This window comes from Bacillus rossius, chromosome 1 (genome assembly GCF_032445375.1).
Source record: "Bacillus rossius redtenbacheri isolate Brsri chromosome 1, Brsri_v3, whole genome shotgun sequence".
In the NCBI taxonomy this organism is placed as follows: domain Eukaryota; kingdom Metazoa; phylum Arthropoda; class Insecta; order Phasmatodea; family Bacillidae; genus Bacillus; species Bacillus rossius.
The window spans coordinates 145,512,459-145,534,655 of NC_086330.1; the positions used below are offsets into that span (position 1 = coordinate 145,512,459).

Below are 22,197 nucleotides of genomic sequence, written 5' to 3' on the forward strand. Positions count from 1 at the left end.
ACTTCCGTGTCTGACACACCGAAACTTCAAAATTGCGAGGAACGCGTGGGCTATTGAAGAGGTTATAAAGGTATAATAAAAAATAAATAAAAAAACGAAAATTATTTCGTATGTCAAATAATTTTATATCTTACATGGGAGGGCGTGGATTCGCTGGAAAGGGGAGGGGGAAAGCGCCTAGAACCAAAAGGGGGTCTGCTCGTGCTTGATAAATCTTAACTGTCAAATGGGAATGATGAACATTTTCCGCAGGCTCCCCCTGGGAATCCTACAGAGATTCGCACATGCACACAACATAATTTTTATTATGTAATATGTAGCAAATATTAATACTAGTTAATTTTACACATCTGTTTTTAAGTTAATAAATGCAAAAACAAAATCATAAATACATCAAAATTTTCATTCAGCACCGAGATGCGTTTTTTTAATTTCAAAATTAGATTAAAATTGAAAAGAGTCAGCTGTCTCAGTTCAATAATAAACTCTGATAGAGCTACAAGATTTAAAACATAAATAAAATTATTTGTACAACTTAACTTGATAGAGATAATTGGAAGCCTTACTTCTTGTGATATTACCCCTCCTGAGGATAAAATTTCACAGTGTGACAGCGCCTTTAGTCATGGCGCTAATTTCTGCTTCAGATGGCCAGTCTCATAAAATAAATATTATAGTCCCAGAACTCAACGTCAATTTGAGAACAGGTGATAGGTTAATCAATAACGGTTCTGAATAAAAAAAAGTGTTGAAGTTTAAGTTTTAAAATCCTCACCCTGCACCCTAATATTATATAGTGTGACTACAAACTTTTGTTACGCAATCATGAATAATCCTTCTATTTATAACAATTCAAAATAAAATCAAGCATACCTACTATACTTTATGGAAATAATTATTTGCACTACTTGGGCGGCAAAAAGGTTTTTAATCGGGTAACTTTGATTACCCATACTGTAAAAAAAACATTTACTATCCCACTTAATAATTTGTTTGATTGAATGAACTATCTTTTCAAATAATTTGCTAAGATAGCAAAGATATTCAAAGTTACCAGATTAAAACTTTTTGTTTCATAAGTTGCGCAAAGAATTTTTTCTCCAATAAGTAATGCAAGCTGGATTGTATTTCGAATTGTTGTAACAGGGTTATTTATAATTGCGTAACCAAAACTGTAGTTAATTGACCTATCAATTGTTCTCGGCTTGACATGGAGTTCAAGAACATTATGTATATCGCCCGCGCAAGCTGAGCGGTATACAATTATTGAGACCGACGTGGAACGGCTTGTGCCAACATAACAGGCAAAATCGTGTTCAATGGCGAACACTGCTGGTACGTTGTCGGGGTTATAAAATTTCACAGCCCTCTGCGTGTGTCCGAGTGGTAATGCTGTATGTGTTTGATATCTTAATACTACTGCTTCTGTAGTTAAATGTGTTTTGTGTCGAATTAATACTTTACATTGAGTAACTTAAACAAAAATTTGTGTCTGTTGGAATGCCATATGTAATCAAACACATTGTTTTTTTTTTTAAATCAGCTGAATTCGACAGTTCTTTATGACAAATCGTAAGTCAATGTTGGTCTCGTGCCTAGAAGACGAGAATTTCTCGATACCGATCTTTATTCTGTGGACAATTCCCAAACAAAGCTACCCAATCCTGCATGGTCGAAAACCTTGATTGAATTGGCGCTGCCGCGCGGCCTGCTGGCGTAGGTGAATAGCTAGAGGGGTGAGGGATGGGGCTAAACTACTATGGTCTTAGGCCTGAGACGTACTTGGGCCAATGCCTAACTCGGACCCACTTTGCAAAGCGAGGTAGGATTCGATCTACAAACATTGGCTGTCATCATGAAAATAAAAAGTTGACATATTTTACGACATGGCCTAAAGTGCTTCTCAAGACTGTATACGCCTTTGAAATTGGAGTTTAGCAATATTTTTTATTGCAAGTAATAGATATAACACTAGGCGTCTGGATAATGTTTAGTTAAACAAAGTTCCATAACCAACATTACTTGAAACTGGCTTAAAATTATTTCAAAGCATTTTTTAGCGTCTGTGGAGGCTCGGCGTAGGTGCTTCGGGTGCAGGCGATTTTTTTTAGACGAATCCTGACTCACTCGCCGGGTATTATTATTCTGAAAGTTAGTTTAATGGTACATATTATAATTTGTAGCTAATTGCCGTCACGCCGACTGGAAGCGGGATTCCCTCCTCCGCTGTCGTTTCCCCTCCCGCGCTCTTCCTTCCCCTCCTTCGCTCGCTCTCGGGCCGCGCAGAGCGCAGCACCAGGCGGCACGCGGCAGTCGTGTTCGGACAGGCAGGCGGCAGTATTGTCGGTGTGGGAGCGGGACGCGCCAAGTCCCATTGTTGTGCGTCGGCAAAGAACGAGGTTCAAAACTTCCACGGCTGTGACCGGTGAGTACATGTTACGATGCAACTCGTGATTCATTCATTTTCCGCTTTTGCGTGTTTTGCAACTGCCATGAAGATAGTTTCTTTCTAAAATGCCTACTCTTAAAATAAATTAAAACGAAATACGTGGATGTTTAGGACGTGCTAGTGCTTCAGTGCACGGGGGAAGGAACTTTCTTCTACCGGTGCATTATTATTACTATCAAACTATTATTAATCTTGGTTTTTCTTAAATTTTCCTCTTTAAAACAAATGAAACTATTACTGGACAACTTAAGCTAATTTAGAAACAGTGGCCCAATATATATTTCTTTACTTATTTCCCGACTCTTTCCGCCTCAGTGAGTCTGTGAAAATTAAAGCAAAGTCGTAAACAGTTGATGTTAGAAGAAACTGAGGAAGAAGTAGGTTACCTGAATGGTCGTTTCCCCCTCTCTAACAAATAATTTTAAACGCAATTATTCATTGATCGGACATAATTTTTAGACTTTATATGCCTTAAAATGTAACATTATTTCCGTACCTACTCGAAATTAAAAACTAGTTTTTTTTATGTTTTTTTTTTCGAAATCATAAAGAAACAAAAAAAAATAATTTTCCTCATGTATATGATATATTGTTTTGCTATGACTGAGACATGTGTGATAATTGTAAAAGTTTTAATTTTGAAATTTCCCTTGCAGCCAACCGACCAAACACACTCACTAACACATCTATGATATAGCATTATGTGTGTTTATTTCAGGAATATCCCCAGACGAAGATTCGCTTGACGTGTTTCGTCGTTTTCGTGCCAGTAAAACTTATCCACAGAACACATTAAAAATATATCGATCAAATATAACGATGTATGTTCGTGCGCAGCTAAGCGACGGTGGTGTTCAGACAGCACTGGGAGGGGTGAGCTTCACTCGATGCGCGATGAAACGAGGTCGACCGCCCCAACACTCGGCATCCCCTGCTCGAGATACAGTCGCGTTGCGCCCTTCTAAACGCTTTCAAGAGCGCACGCCACGTAGTAATTGGTGTCAACCAGCCAGGTCATTGTTTTAATTATTTCATTTAACGTCGCAAATGTTTAAATTTAAAAAAAAAGTGAGCGAGTCTTTCGGTTATCAGTGATGTGTACACATCTAACCTCGGCAACGAGCAAATTAACGTGTTCTCATGGTGAAAATAAACTTATAATACGAAACTCTGACACAAAATTTTACGTAGAGTTCATTAAAATAATACCCAGAGTAAGTATTAATTTTAGGGAAAATTAAAACCTAACTATAATTCTGTTTAAGAAGATGGTAATAACCTAACCGAGCCGAGCCGAGCCGAACCCAACCTAACCCAGGTTAGGTTAATTTTTATTTATTTCATAGAATTTTTTTCAAAGTTGGTGCATTTGGTAAGTCCTGAAATAGATCCAGGCTATGGTGGTGGTGGCGGTGTCTGCTGCCTTGGAACATCTCCGATGACGTCACGGTGGCCATATTTGATGACCTTGACATTTGACCTTGACATTTGACCTCAGTCGCCATCTTGAAATCGAACATCCCACTCCCCGAATGTTGCACTTTTAGTTACGCCCGCCATCTTTGATGTGTATGACATCATCGTTGCCATTTTCGTTACGGTCGAAAGTTTGAATTCTAGAACATTGCAATTTTCGTTACAGCCGCCATCTTGACTCCTAATGTCACGGCCGCCAACTTGGATCTGATGACATTACCACTTTTTTTCGATTCTAACGTTATGTCCGCCATCTTGCTTGTATCTGCTGGAGGCTATCTTGGATGACATCACACTGCTATCTTGATTTTTTCTGTTCTGCTGGAGGCCGCCGTCTTGGATACCCACATCTTTGTTCCTAGAGAGCACCAGCATCGCTCTGTCTCACGCAATGTCGATGCCCCATTACCTACCAATGTTGTTGTAGTCCTTATCGACATATTAAATTTAATTTTTATACAAATTACATAGGTGATTCGAACTCTGACAGATCGGACCTTTGGGTTGGAAAACATACACCTTTGACCGCACGGCAATCGAGACATTTACCAGACTGAAAATTAATTAATGTATATAAAAATATAACACACATATTAGGACTTATAAACTTTTTGAATTCGAAGGAATAATAGCATCATCTGCTACAGGGCGTTGCAGCCATCTTTATTTTCAATACTAGCTACCAGGGGTGCTAGTTAATACACATCACCTGCTATAGAGTGCCGCCAACTTGTTTTCAATAATCAATCAAGGAGTGCTAGTGTCACGTAGTATACATGCTATATGCTAGATTGCGCTGTCGCCATATTGATTTAATTTTTACCCGCTTGAGTGCAGTAGTATACCGTGGCGTCCACCATATTGTCGGCTGCCTAGGTGCCATCTTGAAAAGCTGTAATTATTAAGCTATAAATTCGGGAAAAATTTCAAAAATCATAACAAACAATTTGCTTATTCATTTAATTATTGTCTCAGTCGATTTACGTCTTTGGTTCGATTCAAAAAAGATAATTTTATGTAAAAAAACACTTATTTAATAAAGCATTATGAAACCCCTAAATCTAACTTGATTCCTAGTCTACCAGCTTTCAATAAGACGCTGATGGCATATTGGCCACCATCTTGGAAATCAGTACTTTTTAAAATGTCGCCCTACCGGTCCCTGCTACGATGTTGCCGTTGCTGAGGGCGCCAACTAGCCTAAGTTTAGACCCTGTGGGCCAGTTCACAGGTAGAGCGGAGATCCTCGGGGTCGTGACGTCGCCACGTGGCTGGCAGGGAGCTGGATCGGTAGAGGTGGTGGTCCGGTGAGGGTAGAGCTGCTCAGTTCCCGGTGGAACTGTTCACTTGCGAGGCGCGACACACAACTTGCCTGGTCCAGGTCTGAAGCTCGACTGCCTGCATTCCGCATCGCTGCGCGTCACCCGGAGCCCGCTTCCCGCAAAAACGTCCCAAGTGCAGCAGGACTCCTCAAGCCGCGAACTACCCCCCCCCCCCACCCTAGTGAGGCGACGAGGGAACATAACGACCTGTGCGAGCGAAGGGAGCACTTGGAACGACGTCAAATGCCCCCCCTTCACTGAGGCCGTTATGCCCCTCGAAGCCCCATGTCACACGCATTGCCTTGGGGCCTGTTCCCCACCAATGTTCGGAATGTATCTGGAGGGTTCTCTGCTCGGGGTTTGGCTGTCAATGATGGGGAGAATGGACCGGGCATCCAAAGGGAGGAGGGTCATTACATGAAGGCGTGGTACATCGGGGTGTGGCGCTCGGTTGATCTTCTCATGTGGGTTTTCCCATTCGTAGTCCACCAGGTGTCGTGGGGCTACACGGACTCGGGTAGAGCGCCTCAGTCCCTCGTGTCTGGCTTCCTCCGGGATGCTGGACTCCCCTTGACTCTCCCGTTGCAGTTCGACTTTATCCCTGTCTCCCGTTAGGCCGCTGGGTGTAACTGCCGTTGTCCTGGGGCTGTTCTCGCAGCCCTGTTCCACCAATACTTGCCGCGTGTTGCATGGACGTCCTTCCTGAGATGGTCCCGTTTCGGATTGCTCTGGCTCCTCCATGTTCATCCTGAACATTGAACTGCCATGGCTCGCGTCCAATGGCCAGCGTGGTTGATCCCATCCGGGCCATCCTGGCGAACTGGATCGGGAGTCGTCGTCTATTCCATCAGGGAATGTGATCTGCGGATGCGACACGAGGTTGAGCAGGGTTGGGTCGTCCCCATCGTAAAGTTCTACGGACAATCCCTCTGGGTCCAGCCGATCCATCAGGCTCTCGAGCTCGCGTAAAGTTGCGCCACTCGAACGGAGCACGGGGTGAGCAGTAGATGGGTGTTGGTCTGATGGGGACGCGGTACGAATGGTGCTTAGGTGTTGAGCTGATGGGGACGTGGGACAAGGAGTAGTTAAGTGTTGATCTAATGGTGATGTGGGACGAATGGTTGTTGGGTGTTGGTCTGATGGGGATGTGGGACAATAAGTGCTTGGGTGTTGAGCAGCTGGGGACGTGGGGTGAGCAGTGGATGTATGCTGGTCATTTCCACTGTCCCTGTCCCCCGCTGGGACAGTTGGGGCGCCTGTGGGTGGGACAAGATGCAAATCATCCCTGTGGATCTTTGTCAACCTACCGTTCGGGAGTCGGATCAAGTAAGAAGTGGGCCCTAGACGTCGCAGTACCTCCCGGGGGGCGGCCCATTTGGGGCTCAGACCTGTGCAGTAGCGCTTGCTGCTAGACGACAAGTGGTGACACCGGGCATACACCATTTGCCCGGGCTCCAATGGCGTCGGTGGATTTGGTGATTGTGGAGTGCGCGTGGCTAGGAATCGAGCCTGGTGTTGCCGTGCCTCTTCTCTGAAGTCAGTGACAGGGGGACGGGTGACAACTCCTGCTGCTTCTGCGACCCGGAGCTCCCCTGGTAGGGCGAGATTCTGCCCATGAAGCAGTTCAGCAGGGGTGTGGCCCGTGACCACATTGGTCCGCCGCCGCAGGCAATAGAGCAGCTTGGGCAGGTGGAGGTCCCATTTGGAATGGTCTTCCCCCAGACGGAGGCGCAACTGGATTTTTATGTCCTGGTTGCGATGTTCCGTCGGGTTCGCCCTGGGGTGGTAAGTCGGGGTAGTGTGATGCTCTACGTCCCATCTGCGGCAGTCGGCCTTCCACCGCCGTCCTGCGAACTGTGTCCCGTTGTCTGTTAGTAACACTCTCGGATACCCATAACGGGGAAAGACCTCATTGTCCATTAGGGCTGCTACTGTCCCTGCTCGTACGTTGGATACGGCGAATGCCTCCGACCAACGTGTGAACACATCCGTGACCACGATGAGGAACCGCTTGCCCCGCGACGTGCGAGGGTAGGGGCCCATGACATCGAGTGCTACTGTGTGGAATGGTTCCTCCGGTCGCCTGGGGCGCTGTTGCTCAATCCCATCGGCCCGGCGGGCCTTGCGCTGCTGGCAGAGCTGGCAGTTGCGCACGTATTCCCGGACATCCCGTGCTATGCCCGGCCAATGGAACAGCTTCCTGATCTCCCGTTGGGTCTGATCTGCTCCCGGGTGGCCTGCTAGATCATGGTTGTGGAAATACTGCAGCACCAGCTGTCGTGCAGTGGGGGGTACATGGGTCTGCCAGGTGTCCATGTCACCCGGCACCCTGCTCTGCAGGACCCCGTCCAGGTTGCGCTGGTGTGGGAGGGCGCATTCACCGCATGCTGCCAGGTTGCGCTGCGTGTCTGGGTCATCCTGTTGGGCCAGTTTAACGTGATCTACCAGAGTGGCCAGGGTGGGCGATGCCTCTGCTTGGACCGTGGGATCCGCTCGTCCGATGACGTAGAGTGCCGCTGGAGGTGATGCTGCTAGACCGGTAGCTGGCTGGTGGGACGGTGGCATCAGGTCATCCCACCCTTGAGTGTCTTGGAAGATGGTATTGGGGTCTGGGTGATGGGACAGCTCATCTGCCAGCTGGTTCTCTCGCCCAGGGATGTGTTCGACATGAAATGTGAAGCCCTGGAGCATGAGTGCCCAGCAGGTGAACTTTGATTTTCGTCCCTGAGCGGAGTCCAGCCACCGCAGACACTGACTATCCGTGCGCAGGGTGAATGGTCTCTCCTCAAGGTGGTGCCGGTAGCATTTGAGGGCCCACACCACCGCGAGACACTCCTGCTCATTCACGTGATAGCGTCGTTCTGCGGGGCCGAACTTGGCACTTGCATACTCTGCTACCAGCCGCTCCCCATCATCACCCACCTGGTAGAGAACCGCGCCCATACCGTCCTGGCTGGCATCCGTCTGGACAAAGATGGGCTTGTCTGGGGCCAGACGTGACAGGTTGTGGCACTCGCGGAACTGTTGCTTCACTAGGATGAGTGATTGGTCAGCTGCTTCTGTCCACCGGAACTTTGTTTTCGGGGAGAGAAGGTCCGTCATGGGTGCGGTGATTGTGGCAAAATTGGGAATGAATGAACGTAACCAGTTTAACAGCCCCATTAGCTTCTGGAGCTGCTTCCTGGTGCGGGGCGCCTGTTTACTGTCAATGAGGCTTAGCTGTTCGGGGATGGGGCGGTAGCCCTCGGCGCTGACGATGTGCCCCAAGAACTCTAGCTCACGGGCGCCGATGTAACACTTGTGTGGCGCGCATGTGAGTCCGTGTGTGGCGAGCCGTTCGAGGACCAGCGAGAGATGGTGGGCATGGTCCTCCCACGTCCGTGACCAGATGATCACGTCATCCAGGTACGCGGTGGCAAACTCGCCAATGTACCCGTCCAGGACGCGGACCATCATGGTCTGGAATGTCGCGGGGGCGTCCTGCAGCCCGAACGGCATCGCGCAGAACTGAAAGCGCCGCCCATCGGGTGCCGTGAACGGGGTCTTGGGGCGATCCTTGGGGCTTACTGGGACTTGCCAGTACCCCGACTTCAGGTCAAGTGTCGAAAAGATGCGGGCGTCTCCTAACCTCGTGAGGGCCTCTGAGATGTTGATGAGGGGTGGTGGTGCGGGGATGGTGAGGTTATTGATTGGCTTGAAATTAACACAGAATCTAAGTGAGCCGTCTTTTTTGTCTGCCATTACGATCCTACAGTTGTATGGGGACTCGCTAGGCTCTATGACGCCATCGCACAACATCTCTGCTATTTGCTCCCTGATGGCAAGTAGTTCGCGGGGCCCAAACCCGAATGGTTTCTCGTAAGGCGGAATGTGAGGGATGGTGGGGATGCAATGCTCTGTGACATTGGTTCGGCGTAGTTGGTCTGCTGCGGAGAACACCTGGGGCTGCTGCTCCAGGACTGTCTCTAACAATGTGTGGTACTCAGGGGGAACATTGTGGCGGAGATCAGCTAGGCGGGGGGGTTCGGCCCGGGAAGGGGGTGGGGTGTGCCTCAGCCCATATACAGTTCGGCGGCCCCTGGTCCCCACATGTATCCTCCCTGCGCGGACCTCAACAGTGGCGTCCTCTTGCACCAGCCAGGGTAGCCCCAGGATGAGGTTATCGTGAAGGTCCTGTACAACCAGGGCACTGGTGCAGCTCACAATGTCTCTAATGCCAATCCTTACCTGGGCACGCCCAGTCGTTAGCGTGCTAGTCCCAGTAGTGGCCAGCTGGATGGTGTTGACCTCCGGCACAAGGTCTCTCTCAGGAATGAGGTGGGCCGCGACATAAGTGTGTGTGGCTGCGGTGTCCACTAGCGCGGCTATGGACTGCCCATTCAGCTCCACTGGGATCCGGATCAGCTCCGCGGCATCTGGCCCCATTCGGCCCAGGCGGGTTTTGGACCGACTCGGCCCTGCAGCTGCGGGCTGGGGCGGCGCCGATGCCTGGTGGGCGGCGTCGCTCGCCGGCGACCTGGGGCGGGCCCCGAACGGATGAGGCGGGCCGTCCCCAGTGGTCCCTGATGGACAGGGCGGTGCTTCGTCGGGCCCTGCAGCTGCGGGCGGGGGCGGCGCCGATGCCTGGTGGGCGGCGTCGCTCGCCGGCGACCTGGGGCGGGCCCTGAACGGATGAGGCGGGCCGTCCCCAGTGGTCCCTGATGGACAGGGTGGTGCTTCGTCGGGCCCTGCAGCTGCGGGCGGGGGCGGCGCCGATGCCTGGTGGGCGGCGTCGCTCGCCGGCGACCTGGGGCGGGCCCCGAACGGATGAGGCGGGCCGTCCCCAGTGGTCCCTGATGGACAGGGCGGTGCTTCGTCGGGCCCTGCAGCTGCGGGCGGCGGCGGCGCCGATGCCTGGTGGGCGGCGTCGCTCGCCGGCGACCTGGGGCGGGCCCCGAACGGATGAGGCGGGCCGTCCCCAGTGGTCCCTGATGGACAGGGCGGTGCTTCGTCGGGCCCTGCAGCTGCGGGCGGGGGCGGCGCCGATGCCTGGTGGGCGGCGTCGCTCGCCGACGACCTGGAGCGGGCCCCGAACGGATGAGGCGAGCCAACCCCACTAGTGCTAGGGGGATGAGACGGCGGCTGGACGACTGCTGCAGACGCGGGCGGGGGTGACGCCGACGTCGGATTAGCGGCGTCGCTTCTTGGAGGGAGGCGTTGCTCCCTGATGTCCTGGAACATGGTGCGCTTGGGTAGGGCGTCATCGCGACCTGGTGGCCGTGGTGGCGCACTCGTGTGCGGGGCTGGACGAAGGGTAGGGGGGCGGTGGCCAGCGATGTCACTGCTCCCTAGACGGAGTTTCCCGGAGGTACGGCCTCCCCCCCTCGCGCCTGCCAGATGGCCTCGCGTGTCGGACACACATTGTGCCAGTGGTTTTCTGCCGTGGGGCAGTAGCGACAGCGAGGCGGGCGACTGTCTTGGGCACCCTGTGGTCCGCCGCGGAGCTCCTCGCGGCACGGTTGTTGCGCGGCCCGGCTGGGCGGGCTGGTTTGTGACGCTCCCCCCCCTCCCCCGGGGCGGAGTGTAAGGCCGGTAGTTATCTCTCGGAGGCGGCTGTTCTACGTACGGAACGACTGCTTGCGCGTCCTCTGGTTGCACCGCCTCCTGAGTTTGCGGAGTTGGGCGCGGCGTCGCGATGTTTTTGGTACGTCGGTGCGCCATCAGATCGTATTCTATGTCCCTGGCTCGGGCGAGGAAGTTTTCTAGTCCGTGCGAAACTACCCCGCGCAAGAATGGGCGTAGTTCGGGAGACACCAACTCTACGATGAAAGGGAGCACATCGTCGGCGCGGCCCCCGAGTGAAAGGCGGCGGTAAAGCCGGAGTTTGCCATAAACAAACGCCTCCACGCTCTCCCCACTCTCTTGCGTGCGGCTGAACAGTTCACCGCGGCATTTGTTCTGGGTGCGCGCGTCGTTGAACCGAGCCTCCAACCGGCGTGAGAAGTCTTCCCAGCCCACATCGTATCCCCCCGCCTGAGACCACCAAGTGCGCGCTTCCCCTCGCAGCTGTCCGCTGACCCGCTCCGTCCAGTCTTCGGGCGCTGTGTTGTGCCGGGTTAGTTTCTCTTCACAGGCACTTAGGAATAAACGCGGGTCGTCGTGGGCGTGGCCCGTGAATTCTGGGAGAGTGACAGGTCCGCTAGGGGGGCGGTGCACTAAGGCCAGGGAGCCACTCTGTCGCCTACGTGCGCGTCCTTCGCACTCAACACATAGGTAAAGTCCGTCGCGGAAGTTTACAAACTCGAGTGCGTCAGCGCATGCGCGGTGCCTGATAGTCCCACACTGTTGACAATGTGCTACTTCGTCATGGCGACCCGGACACCTGTTCGCGGCGCACAGAGGGCCTGTCGGGGCTCGGAGATTGCTCTCTGCCCTTAAGTGCGGAAACTGACATGTGCAGCACTTATGAGGGTACTCACCAGCGCAGCTGTTGTTGGTGTGTGGTTTTCCGCAGCGGTCGCAGGGCTCCTCCATGGCGATGGTTACGTCAGCTCCCGCGTACATGGCGTGGTTCGCGGCTGTCAGACCCGGACGACGGGTCGCGGCGTCGGTGGCGGGCGCGGACAGATCCGGGAGGGCGCTCCCTTCGCTATCGTCCGAGCGGTCTTGTCCGCACGTCCTCGCCCCGCGGAAGTTTGCGCGGTCGCGGTCGGTGGTGAAATGTGTTACCTCGGTGATCCTCGGGCGTTCTCGCGCGCGCTCGGCGCGCGGGTGGAGGGGTGGTGTCCTGGAGCCTGCGCGCTGCTGGGGTGGGGGGTGCTGTGACCTTATTTCTCCAGCGGGTCCCGTTTCCCGGCGCCTGTCTGTCTAGTGATGCGCGCCTGAAGTCCTTTGTCCCTACCCTGCGAGTTATGCCGTTTTCGCCTGCGTTTTTCACTGGTTTGCGCTGTACGTCTCTAGCAAGCTGAATTTTTTTTTCTGATTTGCCTAAAATTTGGTAGCCACACTAGCTGGGCGCCATTTGTCGCCCTACCGGTCCCTGCTACGATGTTGCCGTTGCTGAGGGCGCCAACTAGCCTAAGTTTAGACCCTGTGGGCCAGTTCACAGGTAGAGCGGAGATCCTCGGGGTCGTGACGTCGCCACGTGGCTGGCAGGGAGCTGGATCGGTAGAGGTGGTGGTCCGGTGAGGGTAGAGCTGCTCAGTTCCCGGTGGAACTGTTCACTTGCGAGGCGCTACACACAACTTGCCTGGTCCAGGTCTGAAGCTCGACTGCCTGCATTCCGCATCGCTGCGCGTCACCCGGAGCCCGCTTCCCGCAAAAACGTCCCAAGTGCAGCAGGACTCCTCAAGCCGCGAACTACCCCCCCCCCCCCCACCCTAGTGAGGCGACGAGGGAACATAACGACCTGTGCGAGCGAAGGGAGCACTTGGAACGACGTCAAAAATTAGAAATTCGGAAAAAAATCCCAAAAATTAATTTTAAAAAAGCAATTGATTTACTGGTAAATTCGATTGAATCCTGTTCGCGGTTTGATACCAGGCAGTACAGAGTTAATTAAATTGAGTAATTATATATTAAACAGTCTAAGGTCCGGGACACGATAACTAAAAAACATCAATATCACATGAAAGAGCAGGGCAAGGAGTTAGCACACACCAAGTGCCAGTCACTCATGCGGTAAGGACCATGTGATCGATACCTGTCCATCAACTTTGTATTTCTTTCCCTTGTCTTATGTAGAAAAATAACTTCCAATACATGCGAATTTAAAAGTATTCATGTACGACTAGTCAAAGTACCTAAATTCAAGCACATTAACCACAAAGGTTATGAAAAATTCTCAAGGCTAGAGACAGGCGCTGGCCAAACGAGAATCGTCTGCCGGCGCGCGAGGAGAGATTCGCAAGCTTGCAGAAACTTTAGGAGACGGACCACTTGGCCGCTCGCTCAAGGCAGAAAGTCTCGCTTCCCGGCCATGTCGCTAACACGTAAAAACTCCGCTGAAATCATAACCCGGTACATGAAAATTTCGTGTTGGAATCGCCTCAAAGTACGAAAAACGGAACGAGAGTAGAAAATGAGCCTACCAAGGAAACATTTGCGCCCCGAAAAAAGTCGTATTGCATATACCAGAGTTTAACCTGAGCAATATGCCACAAAAAAACATCGCCACGAATAATAAGAAACAACATATCTTCATACAGACGAAGCGAATCCGATCCAAGAGATATTTTTTGATAGGTACTCGGCGAACTTTTTAAACAGGTCATGTTTTATGTCAGGCGTGTAGGTATACCAGGCATCTCCGAACCACGAGGTCAATTATGGCCTGGCTACATCTTGTCTATGCACAATAAAATAATAAAGCACATTTAAAAAAGGAAGCACAATGTAAGCAATTAAAAAAGTAAGCAAATTTGAAAGCATATTCAAAAGAAGGAAGCACATTCACTCCTGTTCACTCGGGTCTGGTGGCTGTGGCGCATAGCCACTGTAATGCTGTCAAGTATTGTCCGGTCAAGTCGGGTCAAGTCAACTCCAGTCCACTCTATGTAGCGCCTTAGCTTAACAGTTAATTTTTCCCACGAAAAAAAAAACAGGCGTCTCTACTCTACTTATAAGAAATACTTTATAATATTCAAAATTTATTCCGATTACCCAATAAAAATTTTAATAGACCCAAATTCTGAAAATCTAACGACCGAAAATTATTATGACCAAAAACCTGTTTCAGCCAAAATAGCGTCTTTCCGTTCCTATCTCTCCCCCTTACGTCCTTCCCTTAACTGAAACTCTCCTAAAAACATTATACTGTAGCTCTAAGTTATGGTAGTAAGAACAGAATGACTTTAAATGCAGCTGTTGTCAACATGGCACGCGAGGCCGAGTCTTCAGTAGCAATGCGCGGGTTCTGGCCCGGTGACAGAAAATAGCGTTAATTTTTCCATGTTCCGTGGTTATCACAAGTTGGTTGTGTGGTTACTGTACACTTTGGAGGCTATGACCCCGTTTCAATTAACACGAACGCGGCAGATCATAAAAAAAAAGGCGTCGACCGTCGCGGAAACGACCTTGGATGACACTGCAGTTCTTTATTGTTCGCTTCGCCTGTCCACACAAAGAAAGGACACTCTAGAGCACGCGCGAAGTGTTGGTGCCGAGCTAAAAGAAGTATGACGGCTCAGTGTAGGAAAGTGAAGTACAGCATTCGTTTTCCGCATGGAGTTAGTAACTGCTGTGACGTAGTTGAAGTTAATTATTTCTAGCATGGAGGTAAGAAGTATGGGAGTTGGTGTGTGCAATATTTACCAATATAATAGAATTAAAGTCAAAATGGGAATTCCCCCCCCCCCCTCCTTCCCAATCCGGAAAGCAAAACTTTTTTGCTACAATGAAGTTTAAATATAATATCGTGCAGATGTGTTTAACAATACAACATTTGTTACGATTCTTCCCAGTCAGTTCCTTTCATGCTTTTAAACAATCTTCTAATATATTTAGTACAAAAAACTTTGTCTAAACCCAAGGTCAAGGCCGACAATCAACACGCGCTACCGAAAGGGCGAAAATCCACAATAAAACTGATCAAGAAAAAATTCCAATTTTCAAAAAAATATCGTTAAAAAAATCCCCTTCCCGATAGTGGTGTGTAAAACACACATCAATAGCAGAGTATGTATTTTAAAAAATTCTGAGTGGAGAGTAAAACAAATCTTAGGAGACTAAGGGGCCATAGTTTCTGAATGAAAAATTTTCCAAATATTTACTAGTTTCAAAATAAAGGCACGTTTATTTCCCGTAGCAAACTCTATTAACACATCATGGTAATAGGCTGAAACGTTATTATAAAAGCTCTTACAAACTATTAAAGTACAATAACAGCTCTTGTAAAATTCTACTCAAAAATAATTATAATCATAGGCAAAAGATAAATACGCATAAATAATATATATACAAACATAAAAGATTAAAACATATATAAATTACTGCTTACCAACTAAGTAGGCTGTTATAGAAATATTATATGTAATGGCTAAAATATGAAGGAAAAAAATTTGAGCAAGTCTTTCAGTACCTACTCGCCAGTATTTTGTAAACATCTAACCTCGGTAACGAGCAAATTCGTGTCTTCTCATGTGGCAAATAAACGTATTATACGAAAGTCGGACACGAAATTTAACGTAGATATGTTAAAAATAATTCAGAGCGTAGTAAATATACGAAAAGCATTTATTTTAAGGGATAATGGTAGCAATGTTCCCCATTTTTTAAAAATAACTAAGTCTGTTAAACAAGGTGGTACTATTGATTTCCGAGGACTAACCAAACAACATGAGTAGCGAACGCGTCCCATGCAAATACCTCAACGCTGAATCTGTGACATTTCCCCATAGACCGGAATTATCATCGCCTGCATTTTTGAGGTTATACTTCTTTAGGGGGGGTTGAGGGTGAAATTTTAGTATTCACCAGAAATGCGATTAAATAAGCGCGCGTTTCCATCAGGCAGTTCCGCTGGGTACATTCCCGTCCTGGGCACCTCCATTGAACATGCCCTAGTCCCTGGTAGACAAAGCACTGTGGGCAACTCCCTGCTGCTTGAACCTGCGCATTGTCCTCCTCCTTAACCCCATTACCACATCGCTATCCTTTCTTCGGTTTCCTCTCACGAGTCTGGCAGTCGCGTTGGATATGCCCCCGTTCTCGGCATGCGAAGCACCGTGGGCGACCTGTTGTTTTTGAAACCGGCAGACTTTAACAATAATGACTTCATTTTAGAATAAATACCCACTCCACTGACTGATGCTTCCATGGTTTATTCTATGTTATAGTCTACGTAAAACAACTTTTTTTTAGGCTGCAAATGTCAAAAAACATTAGGTGCTACTATACAATTTTGACAGACAGTGCTTAAATAAAATATTGGATGGATTATGGAAAACTTTTTCTCGCGTTCCATTTGGCCTAGAATGTAAGTAATGATGTGCTTTTTGCGTGGTTTTAATTTGTTGTTACGACGTGATAGCATCTTGTTTACAGCTTGCACTGTTGTTCAGAGAAGTATTACAATTTGAATGTAAGCAGTATTTATTAAATAAAAAATTATCCTGGTTACCTAACTTAAGCTCAATACAATAATAACAGTGGCATCACGAAATACGTATTTTTACGCGGCAACCAGCACATCAAAGTAGTAACCAGGTTAGCAAAATACTTTTTCAAGAGTGAAGAAATGTAAGAGATCAATGTCAAAATAACAAATATAGCTAAAATTAATTTCGCAAGACTCAATGAAGTACACAAAATAGCACTGACACCAGAAACAATATTTTTTATTTACACAACATTAGAAACATATGTGATACCTTTACCACTTTACTCACTACAAATTTTTTGTTAACTAAGGAATTTTTTTTTTTTTTTGGAAATTAACCAAAAAAGCAATAACTATACCCTCAACGGCCATTTTTAAGTGTAGGAAACCTCTCAACCATCTGGCTTTGATTTACTATGCAAAGAAGGATAAAAAAAATTGGTTGTCTGTAAAGTCGGTTTACGGACGATAGTTTAACGTGACAACGTAATAACAAAACATTGATGAAATGATTGCATACTTTTATGAATAAAATGGAATAATTTTTATTGAATTATCACTATTTTGTATGGATACAAAGAAGGAGTGAAATTAAATCTACAATTTAATTGATAAATTTACTTTTATTTGCACTCATTAATTAAAATATGTTTATTACTTTAACGAAGAGATTATTTTAACTATAACTTTTATACATGTTTGCTATTTAAATTTTCCCAATCTGTGTTATTCTGTTAAGGATAGGGCGATGATAGGAAAAGTAGGAAACGAATGGGAGTGCTTCAAGTTTAATGTGCCTCGAAAAAGTCAATTCGATGGTTCTTCCAATCGAGTGGAAGAGAGATAGATGCGGCGCAAGCGTACATTGAGCGTAACGGGACACCGCGTAACGGGAAAATGTGCGTTACGGGACACTTTTTCGTGCGTGCAGCCGGCGTTCATCGATTTATTAGACGTTGTCACGTCAAAAATTCTGCAACGAAAAATTGTTATGCATGTCCTCTCATTTTCCTGCGTTTAATGTGGCTAGACAAAATTTGACGATGAGCATCAATAACTCTGACTTCATCAAAGACAGTCTTCATGGCTTTTTAAAATTTATATTACTGTTAAATTGTGGCCTCGTATTTGGTACGTACCAGGTTTCAATGATAGTCCATCCATCCTGATTTCGGTTCACCACGAGTTCCCAAAAATTTCTGTCTTGTATGGTGCACTGAAAGGAATGTTTGTTTGTCTCAACAAAATATTTGTTTGTTTATGTCCAAATAAATATATACTGTTGGTTCAGACAAATATTTTTCTATAGGAAAGTTATGGTTTACCCGATAAAATGGTTGTGTCGACTCAACTATATATTTTGTTAGGGCTACAAAATCCATTGTGCTATACATAAAATGTTTTGTTACATCAAGTAAATATTTGTATCGCCATACACAAGCAAATATGTGTTTGTCTCAAACAAACCTTTTTCTCTATGTATATTCATCTCTAGTGGCCTTGTTTACGGGACATAAAACTAAGATAAATTAAGTAATTAAATGAGTAGTAAAGCCCCGATTTAACGAAGTACTATGGTTACCGAAAATGTTTACTCTAAATCGATGTTCGTTAAATCCGATTTACCGATTTTCAACTACCCCCCTTCACCCAATTATTGGAAAACCATGTTTTTTTGTGAGTTTCATTGTCTGTGTTGCAAAATAACGCTTTTATTTCAATAAATTAACTCCCGATTATCTACTCTAATGGACGGGAATCATACCTCGGATAATCCAAAATCACGGATAATCCGCTTAACTTATTTAGTTACGAAAATAAAGTACATAAAATTTCATATGACCCTGTGCTACCTTATGCCGTCTACTTACATGGTTGTGATACCATATGATTTCGCTTTCATTTGCGGTGCTTATTGTGAATAATTTATAAACCGTAAATTCTTTTTCAAAAACGCAATATTTTAAACAAAAAAAAAAAGAGGATATTTTAGTCAGCCGACAGTCGCTATTTTAAGGAATGGCCACTGGCACAGAATACAGCCGGCGCGCTCTAGCAAATAGAAGATGGTGAGGAATAAAGTGCAGGATATTTGAAGAAAAATAGGCCTAAGCACTCACAACTCACAAGTAAATTGTCTAAAACCCAGAAGAGGAGTCAGCATGTTTCTAACAACGAGGGAGTTAGGAGAGCTGAATACGTGCTGTGGAAGGTTCGTCAGTGCCACGGGTAGGCCCGCCCAGGCTGTACTGTCCGTGTATGAAGTACGCTTTTTCCCACTCATACTGTTATAATTCCACAATCAAAGCTGAAAAAAACATAAACGAGTCGTCAAAAAAACGTAACAAAGCCGATATCCAAAAACAGTAAATAAAGTAATGTACCAATAAAAACGCCAAGCAGGTCGTCAACAGGCAGTGTAGTCAATTACAATCGCAATCTGTATTCAAAATCCAAGAAGAAAAGCAAAAAATCTAAGTCAGAACAGCACTTATAAAAAAACGTATTCCAAAAACTAAACACCGCGCACAAAGCTCTTACTGAGAATAATGATAATGGCGTATTGGTGTGACGTGGTCACAAGTTGAAAAAACCTGGAGGATGGGAAAGGGAATATTTGGAAACGTGTGATTATTGGATAGTACTGTTACTATGAGGGTGTGATTGGAAGATAACGTGGTGAGTCAAGCCAGTGATAGGGATGGGGAGGGGGATGCGGACAAAGAAACCCTTCATGACGTCATGTGTCGCGGACAGTCTATCTACCCAGGCGCGCGCAATGGCACGCACCTACGCTATTCAGTTACAGCGCCCGGAGTTTTTAAGCAATTTGAACTTTTTTTTTCGTGTTTGGACAGATGATGCAAAGGTACATATTAATATATAGTACCTCCATTCTATTACTGACACCACAGAGTGTATTTTTTAATAAGATTCCATTACAATTTACTTTAATTTTTTGGAAATCTATATTATTATTTTAATAAATTGGTGTTTTTTGATGGTTCCTGAAAACCTTTACCTACGTTAAATCGCTCTTTTCGTTAAATCATGTTCGTAAAATCGGGGTTCTACTGTAATAATTCCATACAGAAATTGCTTGGTTTGTGGGTTTTATTTACATACAGTCAGAATAAATTAGTTCCGGCGTTTCGATCGATGTTGCAGTTACCATCTTCTATGTAGCAATAGCATATTTGGCCTGCACAACCTCGGTAGGTAAATGCCTCCCTGAATATAGTGACTGCAAGATCAACCCAAATGTGCGGAAGGTTTTGTTTTCGAACTTGACGGTTAGCTAATTCAGACAATGGGTGCGAGAGGTTGTGATATTAAAAACAACTCATACTTACTGAGGTTGTGCAACCACTTAATAGGCATATCGCGACTATCACAAACAATTTCCGTACGCCCGCCACTGGACAGCAGAGTGGCTAGTATTTCACCCGCTCTTCTTCGCCGACACTTGCATGCAACTGTGTCCCTCATTGTAAGCCCTACCTCTTAAATTCAAGCACCAAAGTACTGAAAGAGTTATTAGTGCAGAAAAAAAGACAAAAGAAAATAGACCACGGTCCTCTGAAGTGGGCGTAGCCCTCTCCGATGGCCAGTGAATATCAAAACAAATAACTGCCCAGGGGTGGGAAAGAAACGAAACCATTACAAATTAACGATCATCCAGGCTGAATAATTCCCGACCCAATTCCTATATTTTTAGTTCACATCATAATGCTTCCTTTACCTTTTTTTACATCTATAATTTCTTTGACACGCCACGAAATTGGCAAAAGAAAATACATGGAATAGAGCCTATTATAAATAATTCTTAACTATTTAAAAAATTACGAATACCAATACTTAATGTCCTCTGTTGGCAATATCGAAGTTTCGGTGTTTTTCGTCTCGTTACGTTAGTTGTCATAAACAATTTAGTAAAAATAATTAAACTTTCACACTCTAGTATTTCTCCTAGTTTAAATTGTATATATTAATTGTAACTGCAACTTCGTGTCGACAAAATAATTCACACTGGGTACGTATTATATGAGCAAGATAAACAATGTATATAGATTTTATGTGTATTGATAAAAATAGTATAAAATTTTATTTCTATATATATGTTTGTTTGTATACAATTAATATTAAAGAAAATATTTTAAAATAATGCGTTGATTAGCACACACACAGTGCATATATATATTGTTACGGATTATTAAAACAACAAATAATAATCGTCATGGGAAAACTACCGGGTTCGTAAATGGATAGCCCAATTAAAGGTTTTACTACACAGTTTTATTGATTGCCAATATTTACATCACTAACAAATAATCTTCTAAAAATTCCTAATGATGAATTACACTTAAAAATGTTTATTCCCCAGTCACTCGGTTTTTACACACCGCACACCTCTCTGGGCCGCACCTCTGGCGCAACTCTCGCCACAGCACCCCTCGTGGACCTCCGTCGCGAGACTTCATCGCGCACTCCACCGCAGCCGTCGCACTTCTCTTCGCCGAGGTCCGCTCGACGCTTCGCTCGGAACTTCGCTCGGGACTCTCGCCGCACCTGCAGCACTCTCACCACCCAACTATCGCCGAGAAACTCGCTCGTCGAGGAACAACTCGCCCCGTAACTCCACCGCCCCCGCGGCACTATCACCCGGAATAACTCCACTCCCCTCGGAGGCCGGCATCCTGGGCTTATATAGGCCCAGGCGCCACTTCTAGAAGTCGCGAGCGCGGCTGGGGCCTTTCGTGTCATTCCGCGCCGACTCAACGCCAGATTTATCGACAAAGACGTCGGGAGCTCGCGCGACAGCTGCCAGGTGTCAGGTTAACACCGCCGAGACAGAGCGCCCCGCGGGGAGTGGAGGGCTGGATGGAGGGGAAGCGGCGACCCTTGTAATCCACCAGGCGCGCGCGGCACGTCTCATGTTGCGGCGGCAGCGTGACGTCAGTGGCCACGCGGAGCCGCCAGCCAGCTCCGAACCTGCGCGCGCCGCGGCCCTGCTCACGTTCGTAACTATATATGTATATATGCGGAGCTGTGTAATGTTTTTGACGTGACGTCTAATAAATCTATGAACGCCGGCTGCACGCATGAAAAAGTGTCCCGTAACGCACATTTTCCCGTTACGATGTGTCCCGTTACGCTCATTGTACGCTTGCGCCGCATCTATCTCTCTTCCACTCGATTGGAACAACCATCGGTTTGACTTTTTCGAGGCTTATTAAACTGGAAACACTCCCATTCGTTTCCTACTTTTCCTATCATCGTCCTATCCTTAACAGAATAACACAGATAGGAAGAAGTTAAATAGCAAACATGTACAAAAGTTATAGTTAAAATAATCTCTTCGTTAAAGTAATAAACATATTTGAATTAATGAGTGCAAATAAAAGTAAATTTATCAATTAAATTGTAGATTTAATTTCACTCCTTCTTTGTATCCATTCAAAATAGTGATAATTCAATAAAAATGATTCAATTTTATTCATAAAAGTATTCAGTCATTTCATCAATGTTTTGTTATGTCACGTTAAACTATCGTCCGTAAACCGACTTTACAGACAACCAATTTTTTTTTTTACGGAAATATTTTTTTGGCATATAATTGTAAGCAAATCTTCGGAACCGTTTGAAATATCACAAATTAATTTCAATTAATCCTGGAGTTACTGTCTAAAATATGTTTTGAATTTCAAGTCAATAGAATAAGCAGTTTTTGAGCTAAATTATTTCAGTCAGACAGACAAAAATGTTTTTAACGTTAGATTTGGTTTAGATAGCTAGTTTTTTTTAATAAGAACATTTAATTTGTAATAATTTTGAAAGTCGCGGGTACTTAAGAGTTCATTTATTCGTCTTTA

General features: G+C 46.4%; 1 protein-coding gene across 3 annotated transcripts in view; it reads left to right on the forward strand.

Annotated features, from left to right (window-relative positions):
• Window positions 1-2,282: 2,282 nt before the first annotated feature.
• The window catches only part of LOC134546250 (choline transporter-like protein 1), an 85,860-nt gene continuing 65,945 nt past the window's right edge, over window positions 2,283-22,197 (forward strand). For 2 of the 3 annotated variants that reach the window (XM_063388943.1, XM_063388942.1), the window contains exon 1: window positions 2,283-2,425. The gene's annotated coding sequence lies outside the window, so the exon portion shown is untranslated. The remainder of the gene's footprint in view (window positions 2,426-22,197) is intronic. The other variant, XM_063388944.1, reaches the window with a different exon arrangement.